The following is an 18,630-nucleotide window of genomic DNA, read 5'->3' as shown; positions in this document are numbered from 1 at the left end:
TGACAACTCCTCTAGGGTAGCCACATGCCCATCACCTTTAGAAAAAAAGAAAACTATCATATCGAGTTTCTAAACTTCGAGGTGACAAATATCGACCTAGCTCATCATGTTATCATCAAAGGACCTAGGCTCATGAAGTTTATGGCAATATCTCACTATACTTATTTGGTACTCAAGATTCTAGGACCTAATGGAGTAATTATCATCAATGGGAACTTGAAGCTATCCTACATATGTGACAGAGAAGGGTGTAGCCTTGCCTGGTCCTAGGTAATCTAGTCAGAAAGTGATAGCTTAAAGGAAGCCCTTAAGACGATACAACATAAAGAAGGAAGAGTTTTGGGTCTTAAGCCTCCTTAGAAGAAAGCCTTGCTAGTAATTCTGCATGCTGAGTACAAGCTCGGTAAGTAGATTAAGCTAGACCCTAAGAACTCAGCTAAAGTCAGCTACATTGGGGCTAACCTAGAGCCTATATAGGAACTCACTCTCACAAATTTCCTCCATGAGAATTAGGACATATTTTTCGGAAGCCATCTATTATGCTAAAAGTCTCAATGGAATTGGTTTAGTGTTCTCTTAATGTCAATCCCAATGCAAGACCTATGAAACAAATGTTCTGCCATTTTTCTCAAGATAGAAAAGATGTTGTCAATAAAGAGATAACTCAACTCCTTGTAGCAAGGTTCATTAGGGAGGTCTTCCACCTAGAATGGGTGGCCAATCCGATGCCAGTCTATAAGAAGAATAAAAACGAAGAATGTGTGTTGATTACACTGATTCGAACAATGTGTGTCCAAAGGATCCGTTCCTCTGTCAATAATTGGTCTAATTATGGACTATTACTCTAGATATCATCACATTTACTTAAAAGAGGAAATCAAATCAAGACTTTGTTTATAATCCCATGTATTGATACACTATCATGCCATTTGGATATAAAAATGTGGGGGCTACATACAAGAGGGATTTAGAAATTCCTATTTTCTCAACTACATAGAAACATAGAAGCATGTGTCTATGATTTGGTTGTCAACGCTCAGAATGATTATCATCAGGGTGTCCATCTACCGAGTCAGCCATGAACACAAAGCGATCTTGAAATAGATCATATATGTCTGAGTCCTAGCTCGAGTTTATGTTGGGTCAGAGTTATAGTCCAAGTCAAACTCTAGTTCAAGTCAGAGTCATGGTTGATTCCATGTCTAAGTCAATGTCGTAATATGAGATCGACTCAGATTTGCTAAGATGAATATTGTATCCACAAAATTTTAATTATGGGGTGTTGAAGCCGATAGAAGGTCAGGGACAAGCCTGGGATTTTTGAGAAAGTCAACGATGAATCTTAGGGTGACAAATATGAATTATTCTCCTAGTGCGAAAACATGGTTGTTGTAAACTCTCCATTGATCAACACGATTGTCCCTACTTGGCATGCCAATTGTCAAAGATTGTTTGATAGTAATTATATGTGGTAGGTTGTGTTACTGAAAGCTAAAAGTAAATTCACAAGAGAGATAAATTTATATAGGTTTAATCACTCAAGGCAAGATAATACCATAAGTCATATTTGTTGTTAGTGTCTATTGCTATGTAATATAATCTAATGATCTGGTAAGCAAACTTATCACATGTTGTATGTTGATGAAATAGTTGTTTTCCCCACTTTTTGATGCATTGGTTTGGGCTCCCTACTTTCCAATTCTTCTGTGACTATCAAACCCGGTTTTGGAAGGCAAACCGAATGCAAACCATGTACGACTAAGAGCGGGATGGGTAAGACAACACTCTTGAACTGAAATGGGAGGGAGGCATTAAAATGCAAGTATAGGATAAGCATCAAGGTTAGGATCAAGGGATGACAAGGGTTACTGTTGGGGACTTGTTCTCAAATGCTATGACTTAAGAACAAGGCAACATAAAATGTTAAATATTAACGCCCTTCGTCCTTCGAAACATTATTTCCCTTAGGGTATAATGATCTTCAGACGAAGGTCATGAAGGACATACCTTCGAACATTGAAGGTATGAAGGTAATAGAAGGAAGTGTGTAAAATACAAAAGATAACATAAATAGTCATATAGCATTATCCACTCATTTTTCATTATATTATCATGAGAAAATAAAAACAATATTGAATTACATTTAGTACCTTCGGCTTGATGGACAGCAAAGGTACGAGCGTGATATCAAAGCAAATGCCAAGTCAGCGTGAACAGTACGGGAGCACTGTTCACCTATTTATAGGCACGGGACGCAGCCCATGTAAACTTACACTCATACCCTTTACATTTGCTAATGACTCTATAGTGATCCATCGAGGTCTAAATAGCCTTTTCCCTTTTAAATCGGTTCCCTTTTTCTGCTATCATGCCGAAGCTCCCTTGCGCATAGCTTCAGCTCTGCGTCAACCTTCGTATTCTTTGTGCTTCTCACACTATGGTTCTGATCCGAGTCCGAAGGTACCTGTTCATGTATTTACACTCCAGAAACATTGTTAAATCATGTTTTTGAGGACCTTCGGAAGACGAAGGCCCCCAACAGTAGCCCCTCTCAATATTAATTTATTAGAATAACGAATTCAGATTGCGATTTGGACGAAGGCCCTAAGCCGAAGGTCCGAAAAAACACCTTTCCTTTGCTAGAATAGCAACAGTCAATGACAGACGGGGGCTTCCAACTTGGAGCGCACTGGGCATATAAATAAGAACTCACCCCGAACACATTTGGTACGCTACTTGCCGCCTGCTTTGCTTGCTTAACTTTTTAGCTCTTGTCTACCAACACTTGCTTGGTTTTTTAGACTTTCTAAGCTTCTGCTTTAAGGACACATTTTCACCATTTCCGAAGAGAAGATGTCTCAAGACAAAAAAGCTGTTGCTGAGACGAAGCTGAGCGAAGAGGAGAATCTCCTTGAGGAGAAGACTGTTGGATTTATTGAATCAATAACAAAGACAAATACAGAAAAGATTACTAAGGAGATTCTAGAAGGCTTATCTGAAGATACGGATGACAATGACAGTTATGATGCAGAAAGTGGAGGCGAAGACTCTGAAGATCGGCCGTGGCGACCAAGTCATGCAGTCTTCAGGAAATCGACTATCAGACAGAGTCATCTTGATAATATGAGAGGAAGGTATTTTCGAGATATGTCTATTGTGAGAGCTGACAACGGAGATAGGATTGTTCCTGTTCTCGAAGAAAATGAAGTCGTGATCTACCGAAGCTTCTTCAAAGCTGGGCTTCGGTTCCCCTTAAGCAGATTTGTGGTTGAAGTTTTAAAGATATATCAGATTTTCCTTCACCAGATTACTCCCGAAGCAATTATCAGAATGGGGATCTTCATCTGGGTCGTGAGGAGTCAAGTTTTGGAGCCAAGTGCAAAATGTTTTTGCAGCATGCACGAACTTTCGTATGAGACGAAGCCCTAGGGTAAAGAACAATATCTTAACAATTTTGGTTGCTATAGCTTCGTTGCTCGTTCTGGCTCAAGCTGCTCAGTGCCAACTTTTTGGAAGAGATGGCCCAGAGACTGGATGAAAGAATGGTTCTATGTGAAGAATGATTTAAAGGCGAGAGAAGACATTAAAGAAATCATTATGCGACCTATCTGGTCTCGCTTCGGCCTCCAAAAGCCGAAAGTAGAATCTGATGAGGCAGCCGAAGCATGCCGAAGGGCCTTCAGCACATTTTGTTCTTTTATTGGGACAAGGGACTTAGTCCAAGAACATGTGGCCTATAGGATATGGCCATTGATAGACAACTGGGAAATGCCAAAAGAGACCATCAGCAACCCTAGCGAAGGTGGTTTGGTTCGATTAAAATATACCTTCAGGTTTGAAGACCAATTTATCAAACCAGACGATGACTGGCTGAAATGTGTTGAAAATACTAGTGATGAACTACTTGGAGCATACTCCAAGTCTGAAGATAATGCATTATCTGCGGCCTTCGGGAGCCGAAAAAAGAAAAGATTAAATAGGGTTTTTGACGCTATTGGATTTGTGTACCCTGATTATCCGTACTCGCCGCGGGGGCAGAAAAGAAAGGGTGCAACTTCTGGGAAGGATGTTGCTTCAGCCGCTTTAAGCGAGCCTGCACCGAAGAGGAAAAAGGTGAAGGTTCTTACTCACCGGCCGCGCTACATTGAACCGGCCATAGTGCCTGAATTTGACGGTGAGACCTCTTCGGCTACTGAAGCCAAAGGACCTGCTCTCATGGAGAGGATTGAAGAGCCGGCTGCAATGCCGAAGGCTGACAAAATTGAAGAACTGAGAACCGAAGGGACGAAAACATCAGAAGTTCTAAGCCCTTCGATAGGAGTGGAGGAGCCGAAGACACAAAAAGATCTAGCAGCAACCCCCAAGAGAAAAAGGATGGCTAGTGTATTAGATGTGCTGGAGACGATAAAAACTTCAAGCTCTACTCCAGGAAAAATTGCCAAGGCTTCGAAAATACAGATTGAAACCGAGACGAAGCTGACCGAAGCCGATTGTTGGAACTCGCTCTCAGCAGCAAGAAGGCCAACAAGGGTAAACAGTGGTGGCAACAGGGTTACATGCACGGGGGCAATAGCTCTGTTGATCTAGCCTCTCACGGGCACTGTGCGGGGGTATTTATAGGTATCTGAGTGTCCAGCGTCTTGTGTTAAGGACGCATGTGCCCTCAGACACCTATTTTATCCCCAGAATATTCCCATAAAGCAGGGTTACAAGCTGTAATTACAAGTATTCCTTTACAAGTTAGGCCCGTAATACAGAGGCGGCCACGTGGGGCCCGTTACAATGGGCCAGATCACACGTGGGCCTTGGGGCTGAACGAGGACGCGCCGTGGTGGGACGTCGCCGCAGGCCTTCGTCAAAATGCCGAGTCCTGCGAAGGGTGTCCCTGCCCGCTTTGTCTCCGTCGGACCAGCGGCTGCAGCGAAGGCCTCGAGCGAAGGGTGGCGTCTTTGCCTTCGCCCCAACATTTGCCCTCCGAGGGACCAGTTCGACAAAGTCACCTGGTGCCGAAGACGTCGCTAGATGGCGGAGACGCTGCCCTCGCTCGAAGTGGTTCCGCGGGGGTTTTTGATGTGACCGTTGATGGACGGCGTACTGTTGGATTGCGGGTTTCCCGAAGCGTCGCGGCCTGTCGGATTGCGGGTTTCCCGAAGAGCCGTGCCCTGCCTATAAAAGGGGGCGGGGGCGGCGCTGTTTGAACTCTGCCTTCCGCGCTCCGTGAAACCCTAGCCGCCCGCCGTCTTGCTGCTCCTTTTCCTCCGCTGCTCCCTTTGCTCGCCGGCGTCCTGGCTCGAGTGAAGCAGACCGCCCGCCGTCGACGACGGTACGTAGCAATGCCATCCTCTTCTTCTTCCGCCGACGCCACGCCGCCGGCCGCCGCCTCGTCTGAGGAGACGTCGAGTGACGTGATGATGGAGGAGTTGCGCGCCGGCGACTCTATTGAATTTGGTGTGTCACGGATGACGTCAGCCCGTATTGAAGATATGCAGCGGTTGGGCTACTTTGGCGGCGGAGTCGCTCGTGCTCCGGGGACGGAGGAAGTCCCCGAGCCGGAGGGCGAGTTGGTTGTTTTCGAGGCGTTCTTCGTCGCCGGACTCCGCTTGCCTGCGCACCGGTTTGTCGGCGAAGTCCTGCGTAGATTCAGCGTTCAAATACATCAGCTGACACCGAACGCCATAGTGGCGCTGGCGAAGTATGTCTGGGCGACGACTTCGTACGGCGGGCAGCCGTCAGTTGAAGTTTTTGCGAAGAATTATTGTTTGCATTGGCAGAAAAGGATGGTTGAGGATGGAGTTGCCCAATTCGGGTCATGCACATTCACGCCGAAGACCGGCAAGACCACAATGCCAGTAGTGGAGTTGGTCCCGTGCGCCCGCAACAAGTGGGGCAATTGGAATGAATTTTGGTTTTATGTTGCTGAGGCTAATGTCGAAGGCCATAAAGGGCTCCCCGTGTCCGAAATGTGCTCTCACTATTACTCTGCGTATCCGCCTTATGAAGTGGCAGAAGAGGATGCAGACGAAGGGACCCTTCGGTGCGCCGCCGGTCAGAGCAGCGGTCGAGATTTAGTTGAAGAGTTCGTGGCGTACGGGGTCTGGCCCTTGGCGCACGGCTGGTCGCTGGGCGAAGTATGCCCTCGCTAGATGCCCTTTCACGGAGGAAGGGTGGTGCGAAGTCCTGCCTTCGCACTGAATTTGCGAAACCGTGACCCGGCTGCCTTTGTGCGTGATGCGGAGGACTTGGCGGTGTGGCTCGTGGGGCGTTACGTGCCGAGGACGGAAGGCCAGCGCAGCTTTGACATCCGCGGGTCAAATGAACGTTTGAACAGGGTCTTCGAATTGAATCAACTGCCGTACGACGGCTACCCTGGTCAAGACGAAGCGGACCGCCGTGGGAAGAAACCGGCGGTGGAGACTGGAGGCGACCCTGCGCTGGTGGCCGCCGCCTCCTCGAAAAAGAGAAAATTAGGTACTGCGATGGGAAGACTTGGGGTGTCTGATAGTTTCGCTAGAGAGTTAATGAGGACGTGCGCGGCCCCGGGGGAGAGGATGTCTTCGCCCGAGCTCCGGGAGTCTTCGGCTCGGATGCTGAGGGTTACTGGGGGTTGTTGGCCTAAAGACATTCCTATCCCCTGCGCGGCTGAGGAGGACTGTTTTACATCTCGTATGGTTCATCGGTGGAGAGTTTTTCCTTATGGGCGAAATATCGGTCATGTTGTGTGGGCAGTGATGGACAAGGATCGCCAAGGGGCGGCGCGAAAACGCCAGGCGACTGTGAGGGTTCACGAAGCTCGGCCGAAAAAACAGCGGGGAACGGCGAAGGCGGAGGCCTCCGGCGGAGGCAAGCCGCCGCTGCCGGCGAAGGTGGGCGCCTCTGCGCCTGGCAAGGCGCCGGAGGTGACGGTGGGCGCCGGAGGCCCCAAGCTGACGAAGGTGGTGCCGTCTGTCAGCGGAGTGGCGGAGGCTGCGAAGGCGGCCCGAACGTTACCGCCGCCCGGCAAACGCGTTGCCGACTTCGGCACCGAGATTAATGTGGAGGATTATCTTGGGGGTAAGTCTATATAAATATATACACACATTTTTTTTAATTTGTTGACGCGTTGCAGGGTCGGACGAGGGCCCGCTCACTCTAGTTGTGCCTGGCGCGGCGATCGCGACGGCTGCGCCAGCGCCGAAGGCGGGGGGAGAGGCCCTTGGCGCCGGAGGCGAGGTGTCTGCCCTCGCACTGGTCAGGGACGAGGCGGGCGTGGCGACCCGCCGGCTGAAGGGAGCGATGGAGGCGTTGAGTCGAGCGACGGAGGCGTTGAGTCAGGTCCGCCGAGCTATGCCCTCTCCGTCCCCCCTTTTTTTTAACGTAACGGCCTTACGTGTGTTTTGCAGGTGGCTGACTTCACCAGCCGCACCGCGTCGGGGGCCCTTACGGTAGCTTTGTCTGCCGAGGTCGAGAGACTTCGGACGCAACATGCTGACGCTGTCCGTGAGAAGTCGGCCTCCGACAGCAAGTGCCGCAAACTGGCGGAGAAGGTGGCCGCCCTGGAGAAGGAGAAGGCTGACCTCCGGCGCCAGCTGGCGGGGGAGAGGAGGGAGGCCAACGAAGCCATCGCCAAAGAGCAGGCTGCTCAGGCGGAGGCCAGGCTGGCGCGGGCGGAAGGCAATATCGCCAAGGAGCTCGCCGGAGAGCTGCAGCGGCGGCTTACTGCCCTGGAGAGCCGCGCGGAGGGGGCCGAGGCCGCGATGCGAGCGGAGGCCGAACGGACGCGCACGCAGCTCATGACTGCATATCGCGAGCTGGGTGTGCGGACGGGTGACTTCGAGGTGCCGGAGCGAGAGGCCGGACTTCGCTGTCTGGAATGGGTGCAGGAGGAACTGCAGGAGCTCCCCACTGTCTTGGCGGGGTTGATGTCGTTCACCTCCCTGGTCACCTGCGAGGCAGCGATGAACGCGCTCTCTCGCGAAGGCTGCCGGCACTTTGAGGCCCTCGACCAGGCAGATGAGGATTTTGGGCGAGATATCTTTGAGGTCGAAGACCCCGTGGTGAAGGAATCCGCCGGGGCCCTCTATGACCGGATGTGGGGTTCATACGGTTGTGAGGTGGTCCGGGCGCGGGCCGAGGCTGCGAGGGCTCAGGTAACGTTGTCGTTTGCTCGGCGTTTGCTGGATGCGGTCTGTGCATGTGTTTGCTGAATTTTTGTGCGTTTTGTCTTAGGCGGAGCGCGGCGAGCGGGTGGACGACTTCGGGGCGCTGAACAGCGCGCTGCCTGACCCGGAGACGACCCCTGCGGAGGCCGCGACTAGAGTCGCCCCGGGACCGACCCCGGAGGCTACGGAAGATGCACCAGGCGCCCCTGCACCTGCTGCGGCCGGCGAAGACCTTCCCCCAAAGGTGGCCGAAGGCGCGCCCGATGCCCCCGCAGCTGCTGTGCCGAGCGCTGAAGATCCAGCGGAGGTGGGGGCGGAGGCAGCGGCGGAGGCCTCGGCGGAGGCTCCCGCAGCGGCAGGGCCCTCGCAGGTGACATAGGTGGTGTTTAGGGTTGAGGAATTTTTGGATGTTGTACTGAACTTTGGTTGCTGCGCAGGTTCAAGATTTTGGGCCTGCGCACGCAACCGCTACTACTGAGTTTTTGGCGGCTTCGACCGCGGAAGATGGAAATGAATATGGTGGGTCTGTTTCTGAGTTTTTTGATTTTACTGACTCTGGGAGCTCGGTTGAGTGGTCTGAGGAGTCTTCGGAGGGGGACTTGGATTATTTTGCGGCCTTGGACGTGGCTGCGGCGGAGGCTGCGCCACACGCTGCGGACGCGCCAGACGTGCCCGGTCCTAGCACCGGGCACCGACGACGAAGGGCGGTTGCGAAGCGTAGGATTAGTGCGGAGGAAGGGGCCCGGCTTCGCGTTAGCAGGGCTGGTCGGCAGGAGCTGCTGTCTTTGCCGGCCGCCGCGGGTGCAGGGGAAGGGGAGCTGCGAAGCCTTTTTGCGGGTGAGGAGCTTAGGATAATGTTGTTTAATTATAGAGAGATGGGGATTATTCCTAAGGTTGAGCCGATGTAGGGCGCGGTGCCCTCGCTTGTGAATGTGTAAGGGCTTGTAAAATGGAGTTGTGTGCCCTCGCGTGCCTGTGCCTGCGAGGGCGCTGTGTACTTTGTCTGGTGTGATTGATTATGCTGTGCCAGCATGATTATAATTGGTCTTGGTGTCGTTTCTGCTTTTGTTGTACTGGGTCGGCTGCGCCCTTAGGCGGCTCTTGTGCGAAGTCTTTGCGATAGGCTTCGGATTTTTGCGCGCTTGTGCTTAGCCCGGCTGCACCTTTAGGCGACTTCTGCGCGGATAGTCTTCGCGATAGACTTCGGATTTTTGCGCACTTTTTGTGCTTAGTCCGGCTGCACCCTTAGGCGACTTCTGCGCGGATAGTCTTCGCGATAGACTTCGGATTTTTGCGCACTTGTTGTGCTTAGTCCGGCTGCACCCTTAGGCGACTTCTGCGCGGATAGTCTTCGCGATAGACTTCGGATTTCTGCGCACTTGTTGTGCTTAGTCCGGCTGCACCCTTAGGCGACTTCTGCACGGATAGTCTTCGCGATAGACTTCGGATTTTTGCGCACTTGTTGTGCTTAGTCCGGCTGCACCCTTAGGCGACTTCTGCACGGATTGGTCGCACGCGAGGGTGGCTAGCGCTTAGCCTCGCGGTGACTTCGAATTGGTTGAATGCCGAAGACCGTTGTTGCGGTCTTTTTTTCGACACATGCTTTTGCGGGGGATTTTTCTCACATATATTACATGGCTCCGCCTCGTTAAAAACCTCACCCCCCGGGAGGAAAAGAGTGCGGGCCGGTACAAGATTGTTTGCGGCGAATTACAAGGGCGAAATCAGCCCTAAATGGGTCAAACAAAAAATTTGCGAAGGTTGTCGACGTTCCAGGAGTGCTCTAGGTCCTCGCCGTTTGGCGTTGTGAGCCTGTAAGCGCTGGGGGAAGCTTTTGACTTGACTATGAAGGGGCCCTCCCACTTGGGCTCCAACTTGCCCTTGGACTCCGTCCGAGCTGTTCGGATGAGTACGAGGTCCCCCTCGCTGAACTCCCTCGGGATGACTGCGCGGTCGCGCCATGCTTTGGTCTGGGCCTGATATTTGTTTAGGGCCTGTAGGGCGAAGACCCGGTCTCCGTCAATGAGATCTTTTGAAGTTGGCTCATCCACGTCGGGGACGGCTGACGGAACTGTACGCGGGGACCCATGCTTTATTTCTTGCGGGGTCATTGCCTCCGATCCGTATAGAAGGCGGAAAGGAGTGAACCCGGTCGCTCTGCACTCGGTTGTGTTTAGCGCCCAGACTGCCTCTGGTAATAAATCGGTCCATCTGCCTTTTCTTTCATCGAGGAGCATCTTTTTGACAGCTGTGAATATTTTCCCATTGGCGCGCTCCACGACCCCGTTGGACTGCGGATGATAGACCGAAGCGAAGGCAAGCTTGGTGCCAATGGAGAAACAAAAATCCTTGAAATCTTGGCTGTCGAACTGCTTGCCGTTGTCGACTGTTAGCTCGGACGGTACTCCGAAGCGGCAAACGATGTTCTGCCAGAAGAATTTTTGGGCAGTCTTTGATGTGATTGTGGAAACAACCCTCGCTTCAATCCATTTGGTGAAGTACTCGACAGCTACGAAGGCGAACTTAAGGTTCCCCTGAGCGGTGGGCAGGGGCCCGACGATGTCCAAGCCCCAGCGCTGGAGAGGCCATGTATGGGCAATCAGCTTTGTATATTGCGAGGGGTTGCCTGACCGAGGGGAGAACTTCTGGCAGGCTTCGCAGGACCTCGTGACCCGATTTGCGGCGCAGATCATTGCGGGCCAGTAAAACCCTTGTTGGATCACCTTGGCAGCCAGGGCCCTTGGCCCTGCGTGCGAGCCGCACGTGCCACTGTGGACTTCGCGTAGGATCTGCATGCCTTCGGTTTCGGTGACGCATTTGAGCATTGGCTGACTGACCCCTTTCTTGTACAGTTGGCCCTCGATCAGAGCGAAGTCCCGGCTTCGATGTCTGAGGCGCTTTGCCTCACTGACGTCGGCTGGATGATAGTACCCCTGTAGGAACAGGGTTATTGGTGCCCTCCAGTCTTCTGTCATGATTAGGTTGACTATACGGTGGCTTTCGCTATCATTAGTTATCTGGAGCCCTTCGGGGCTCCGGACAGCTGGAGTGCCGATGGTGTGGAAAAACACGTCGGAGGGCAGGGGCTCGCTCCTGGCGGCGGCCTTGGCTAAGGCATCGGCCTCCTCGTTCTTGGCCCTATCCACATGCTGCAGGGTGAATCCCTTGAATTGTCTCTCGAGGCTTCGGATAGCCGCGAGGTATTGCATGAGGGCGGGATCTTTTGCTGCATAGTCTTTCTCGACCTGACCGGCAACTATCTTGGAGTCTGTTTTGATGATACATGTGGTGACTCCGAGGGCCCTTAGCTTGCGGAGGCCGAGGATGACTGCTTCATACTCTGCTATGTTGTTTGTACATTTGTCGGATTCCAGAGCGAAGCTGAGGCGTGCTGCATATCTGTGTTTGACTCCGGCTGGCGAGGTGACGACTGCAGCGACGCCTGCCCCCGCATGACACCATGCACCGTCGCAATGGATAGTCCAGACCTTTTCTGTGGATGGGTCCGGCTGTGTTACTGGCCCAGTCCAGTCGACGACGAAGTCTGCCAGGACTTGCGACTTGATAGCTGTTCTGGGCTCGAAGCTGATGTGGTAGCCGGAGAGTTCGGCTGCCCACTTGGCAATCCTTACTGATGCCTCCGGGTTCCTGAATAGTTCGCCGAGCCCCCTGTCTGAGGTGACTCGGACCTTGAATGCTTCAAAATAATGGCGCAGCTTGCGCGAGGACATAACAACTGCGTAGGCAATCTTCTCCAGCTCTGTCATGTTGCATTTGGACGGTGTCAGGACTTCGGAGACATAGTAGACAGGGCACTGTCTGACTGCGCCCTCGACTGTCTGCTCCTGTACCAGTGCCGCGCTGACTGCGTGCGGCGAAGCCGCGACATAGAGCAATAAGGGGAGCGAGGAGTCGGGGCTCGTGAGGATGGCCAGCTCCGACAGGTACTGTTTTAGTGAGGCGAAGGCCGCTGCTTGCTCCGGTCCCCAAGCGAAGTCCTTCGCGCCGCGGAGTGTTTTGAGGAAGGGGAGACTTCGCTCGGCGGACCTGGAGATGAATCTGTTGAGAGCGGCCATCCTGCCTGTCAGGCGCTGGACGTCCCTGGCGGACTGCGGAGGCGACATATCGACGATGGCCTGGATCTTGGTTGGGTTGGCCTCGATGCCGCGGCGGGACACCAGGTAGCCCAATATCTTGCCCTGGCGAACACCGAAAACGCACTTTTCCGGGTTTAGGCGGAGTCGTGCATCTCGCACGTTCGCGAATGTCTCTGCCAGGTCGGCGAGATGGTCCTCCTTATTCTTGCTGGCGACGACGATGTCGTCCACATATGTGAATATATTTCTGCCGACCTGCCCCTCGAGCACTGTTTTGGTGAGTCTGGAGAAGGTGGATCCGGCATTCTTGAGACCCTCCGGCATTCTGACAAAGCAATAAGTGCCGAAGGGTGTTATAAAGCTGGTGCTAGCCTTGTCTTCCTCCTTCATGTATATCTGGTGATAGCCGGAGAAGCAGTCGAGGAGGGACATGACCTCGCATCCGGCCGCGCTATCGACTATTTTGTCGATCCGCGGCAACGGGAAATTGTCCTTTGGGCAGGCCTTATTGAGACTGGTGAAGTCTATGCACATGCGCCATTTTCCGCTTTTTTTCTGCACCATCACAACATTGGAGAGCCACGTGGGGTAAGCCACTGGCTCGATGAATTTAGCCTCCAGGAGGCGATGCACCTCCGCCTTGGCGGCCTCTGTCTTTTCGTCTGACATTTTGCGAAGCTTCTGCTTTTTGGGTCGCACCGAAGGGTCAATCCCCAAGCTGTGCTCAATTATGGCTCGGCTGACTCCGACCAGATCGAGGGCAGACCAGGCGAAGACATCTTTATTCTTGGCCAGGCAGCAGAGAAGTTTCTCTTCTTCAAGTGAGGTGAGGTCTTCGCTGATAGTTACTGTCTGCTTGGGCGTGGCCTGATCGAGGGGGATAGTCTTGGTCCCGTCTTGGCACTGCAACTGTGCCTTGTCGTGCTGCTTGTCGGTTGGGCTGGCCGGCGCAGGGACCTCGCGCTGGGTCGTGAGACAGTGTACGTTTCTCTGACCGGGCACGAAGTCCCGCTCAATGTTGCGCGCCGTCTGCTGGTTGCCGTAGACTGTGATGGCGCCTAGCGGGCCTGGTATCTTCATACATAGGTACAACCCGTGGATGGCAGCTTCGAACTTGTTGATGGAGCCCCGGCCCATGATGGCGTTGTATGGATATACCATGTCGACAATGTCGAAGGTTACTTGCTCACTCCGGGCATTGGGCGCTACACCGAAGGAGAGGGGCAACTCTATCTTGCCAACTGGAAAGGTGCCCTTGCCGCCGAAACCATACAACGGGTTGTCCGAAGGCTTCAGCAAGCTGTGGCTTATACCCATGTGGTCGAAGGCGTGGAGGAAGATGATGTCCGCCTGACTGCCGTTGTCGACTAGGACTTTGTGTAAGTCCCAGCCTGCCACGCTGCAATTGATGACCATAGCGTCGATGTGGGGGGTGCTGCGCAGGTCGACGTCTCGTGCGTCGAAGGTTAGCGGTATGTGGGACCACTTCGTCTGCACGACTGGGCCAGTGACGGCGACATGGTTGATGCTGCGGTAGTGGTCTCGCTTCTGCCGCTTGGTGTCGAAGTCAGTGCTAGACCCCCCTGTTATCATGTGAATGACTCCGCGATATGGTTGATCGGCGAAGTCTTCCTGCTTTGGGGCATGGGGGATGTTTTGATGTTGCTGGTGTGGTGGTGGGGGTGGAGGAGGTACGATTTGTACTTCCTGATGGTGTTGGTAAGCGTGGTGCGGTGGATGCGGAGCGGGAGTGTGGATATATGGTGGAGGGGGTGGCTGGTAATTATGCGCGACAATTCTGGGATTGTCGGCTGGCTGCGCCCGCGCCATTCTGTCTCTGGTGGCCTTCGTCTCGGGGCAGTCTTTGGTCTGGTGGGCGCAGTCTTCGCCGTGGAAAAGGCAATAGAATCGGCGCGGCGGCTGCTGCGCCCGCCCTCGGCCCCTGCCGCGAGTTCCATTTCCGCGGCCCTGGGGGGGATATTCCTGGCGGCGAGGGGGATCAGCAGCAGGCTGTTGGTTGACGATGTTGTGCACTTGCTGTTGACTGCGGCCATCTCGACCGGAGTCTGGTTGCGGAGTCCTCGTCCACGTGCGGCTGGACTGCGAGGCATCTTTGGGCTTCCGCTGTGACTCAACCTTGCGCTGGTGGAGCTCTTCGGATTTGGCATATTTTTCGAAGAGCTGATATAGCTCCTGCAAGCTCTTGGGTGGATCTCTGATACAATGGCTGTAGAGGACGCCGGCCCGAAGGCCATTGATGGCGTAGTGGATAGCGATCTGATCGTCGACAGAGGGCAGCTGTGACTTGAGTGTTAAGAACTTGCGGTAATACTCCCGCAGAGTCTCCTTTTCCAGCTGTTTGCAAAGCGAGAGCTCGGCCAAAGCGTCGGTGTCTGGACGGTACCCTTGGAAGTTGAGGAGGAACTTGTCCCTGAGACTTCTCCACGAATCAATGGACAGCGGAGGCAATCTGGTGAACCAGGTGAGTGCTGGGCCCTCTAGTGCGATGATGAAAGACTTCGCCATTGTGGCGTCGTCTCCTCCGGCTGATGCAACGGTGACTTGATAACTCATGATGTACTGCGCCGGGTCGGTGCTGCCGTTGTACTTGGGGTATGCCCCCGCTCGAAAGTTAGCTGGCCAAGGCATCACTTGTAGGTGTGGCGCCAGGGGACTTCGCTCGTCGAGGTAGTTGACCCCTTGGAATGGCGCGCCGTGCTGGGAGACGTAGTCATGCTGGGGGAAACGCGGGTTCTCCGGCTGCGCTCGGTGCTGCAGGGGTGGGCCATGCTGCCAGCCGAGGTGGCCTTCGCGCGTGTCCTCCGGTTGTGTGCGCTGTTGGAGGGGTGGCTCTTGCTGTAGACCGAGGTGGCCTTCGCGCTGCATCAGCGCGATCTCGCGCTCGAGGTCTTGGGCTTTCTGCTCCTCGTCGCGTATCATTTGCCGCACTTTGGCTAATGCGGACACACGCTGGCGCTTGGCCTCCAGTATCTCTTTCTGCCTCTGGAGATTGCGGTTCCTGAGGCGCAGGGCGCGCAGCTGCAGCTGTTCTTCTGTTGAGACGCCGAGGACCTCACCGTCCTCGGTGAGGTCCGCGCCTTCCAGTGGGGCGAAGCCTGGGGGCGGCTGTGACTGTCCTTCGGTTCCGCAGGTGCGGAAGGTGTCGTCTTCGCCGGTGTGGGGAACATTGTCTTCAGTGGGCTCTTGGTGGGTGGATTGGGTGAGGACGAGGGCCTTGCCCTTTCTTGCGGCCAGCAGTGCTGCCTTCGCAGCCTCGTCAGCCTTGGGGTTAGCTCTCTTGGGTGCCATCGCGGGTGGTTTTGTCGTAGCACGAACGGTGGGCGCCAAATGTTGGAACTCGCTCTCAGCAGCAAGAAGGCCAACAAGGGTAAACAGTGGTGGCAACAGGGTTACGTGCACGGGGGCAATAGCTCTGTTGATCTAGCCTCTCACGGGCACTGTGCGGGGGTATTTATAGGTATCTGAGTGTCCAGCGTCTTGTGTTAAGGACGCATGTGCCCTCAGACACCTATTTTATCCCCAGAATATTCCCATAAAGCAGGGTTACAAGCCGTAATTACAAGTATTCCTTTACAAGTTAGGCCCGTAATACAGAGGCGGCCACGCGGGGCCCGTTACAATGGGCCAGATCACACGTGGGCCTTGGGGCTGAACGAGGACGCGCCGTGGTGGGACGAAGCCGCAGGCCTTCGTCAAAATGCCGAGTCCTGCGAAGGGTGTCCCTGCCCGCTTTGTCTCCGTCGGACCAGCGGCTGCAGCGAAGGCCTCGAGCGAAGGGTGGCATCTTTGCCTTCGCCCCAACACCGATGCTATACTGAGAGGCTGACGCCGAAGCTGGGCCTTCAGTGCCCGCCAAGGAGAAATCCTCGGAAACTGGAGAAAAGGCAGCGGAAGAAGAGGGTATAGAACAGATTTTGCCTGAAAAAGTTGCCACTCCTTGTAACACCCCTGGTGTTACTATAACTAAAACTTGAGCATGGCATCATAAGCATTGGCATTGCATATGTTTGATACACCTAGAGTGCATTCACTAGGCAAAAATTTCAAACAAGTTGTATTGTTTTAATGTTTTGCAAATAGAACCCTGGTTAAAGGACTTAACCCTAAATAGTGGTTAAGGGGTAAAACCTAAACCAAGTTGAGAAAACCTAAAAGCTTTAGGGTAAAAGTCATAAAATGACCCCAAAAATAAACTTGAATCACCTTTATACCCCTAAGATACCAGAAACCCTAATTGGAACCCTGGAGAACCCTAAAACTAAACCCTAGGGGCTTATGTGCAAAAGTGGTGAACCTTTGGACTAAAGTGTAAAAACTACTATGTTTAAACATATAAAGTCATTTGGTTCACAAATATGTGAATTTGCAAGTTAAACCCTAAGTTTTGGGCTTATTTGCAAGAATCACCTCTTAAGCACTATAGAGCCTAAGTCTGAAATTCAGTTTAGTTGGTTCAACTTTGGAGCCCTGTATCTTTTAAAATATAGGGATTTTGCCCAAAGTAACCACAACAAGTTTGTAGACCAATTAATGGAGAGCAACTTTGATGCAGACATCTCCTGCTGTTGTTATACAAAAGTTGGAGAACAATCTACTCAAAGTCGCTCTGTCAGAACTGTTTCAGAAAAACTGAAACTGAACTCCAAATAAAAATGGTTACAGTGGAATGGAGCCAATTTAGACACGCTATATCTTTGAATCCATTTGGTGTTGATCCAAGAATCCTGTAGCAAGATTGTAGATTGATGTATAGTGAACATATTCTGTTAAGGAAGACGGCCTTGTTATCAACAAAAATCCAGAGATAATGTGGGAGGAAGGTGGTCGGTTCAGGTGACTGATGGAGGTGCGCCATGGTACAGTAACTGAACGGATATGGTTGCCAACGCGGCTTGCTCACCGCCGGCGACCTCTTTGCGCCAAAATTCACGCCGCCGCCGTCCGGGTTTGTGCGCAGTAGGGAACGGATAACGTCGGGGAGGGACAACCATACGTGGCGCCACCGCCCTAGCCCTGCCGGAGTCTTCACCGGCGGCCACCGTGACCCAGTGACTTTGCCGCGGTGTCACCCATGCCTCCATCTCCCTCACTGTATCTCTTTCCGACGTGGTAGGCATGCGCTTGCGCTGCTATCTGTGGTCGGGGGTCGTCTGTTGGGCCGCCGTGCCTATAAATGGAGCAAGGAGCCACGACAAGGTGTTTTCGTCTACACCAGTAAAGCTCAGTAGAAGTCCCAAATTCGTGAAATTCCCTCCACCGTTCCCAAAATTGACAGTGCATGGTGAAGCTATACTTCTTTACGGACGTGTAGCCTTAATCTTGACTCCCAATTCCACCCGAGACCGTTGCGGATTCGTTTTTCCCCTTTTCTGTTACCCGCAAGCCAAGAACCCTCCGCGCTCCGTGGCCAGACAGTCCTGGTAAGGTTCTGCGCTTCTAAAGTATTGTCTTAGCAGCTCTATATGCCCGTGGGGCTCACCGTGGCGACCAATTGACCATTACTAGCACGGTGTTATGGGAACGCAAGCTCGACGTCGCATTTCTGCCGTGCGCGTGAGCAGGGCGTTCTCTGAGCGTGCGAGCCGAATTGATGGCCATAACAGCACGGAATAGAGTAGAATTTGGTTGGGCGGGGGTCAGCAGGTGCTCAGGTCTCCCATGGCCGTGGCGCAGCGGGGTGTGTTCGTCCTCGCCGCCGTCCGGTCAGGGACTTTTTTTTAAAAGACACAGAAGTTTGGGGGGCTGAGGAGAAGATGTCAGTGACTCATTAAAACTAGCCGAGGACTTCTTCTCAGATTTATGAACTGGCAAGGGCCTTTGTGCAAACTGTACCGTGCAGTCGCAGTCAAGCCGGATTTTACTAAGGCCTGGGCTGTGTTGGGCCGCTTTAAGCCCAATACTGTTCAGGATTTTCCCTTTTCTTTTTTCAGTAAAGCTTTGGAAATCTGTAGAAAATGGTAGAAAAATCCTAAAAATATGAGACCAGTTTTCTTAGAACCCTAATTTCCTGTAGTATTTAATAAAAATAAACTCATGATTTTTAGATCAAATAGGGAATTTTGGGGTATTTAAAATAGCCTAAACTACTGGTTCTGGATTTTTAGAAAATAGATAATAATCCCAAAATTGCCCAAACTTTTTATATAAGCTCTATGCATTATTTAGAAGCCTTGGGTAGAGTTTGAATTGATTTGGACCTTGTTTGATCACCAAACCCCAAAACACCCCCTGCCCTGTGAACTCCTTTACCGACTCCGGAAACCCTAAGTTCTCGGAGTTCCGTGAAGGAAAGTTGTATTCAAGACATAGATAATAAGTTGATATTATCTTTGCATCCTCATGAGCATCCCATGGCATCCATTTTTATACATATG

This window comes from Zea mays, chromosome 1 (genome assembly GCF_902167145.1).
Source record: "Zea mays cultivar B73 chromosome 1, Zm-B73-REFERENCE-NAM-5.0, whole genome shotgun sequence".
NCBI classification, from domain to species: domain Eukaryota; kingdom Viridiplantae; phylum Streptophyta; class Magnoliopsida; order Poales; family Poaceae; genus Zea; species Zea mays.
This window is presented reverse-complemented; position numbering follows the sequence as displayed.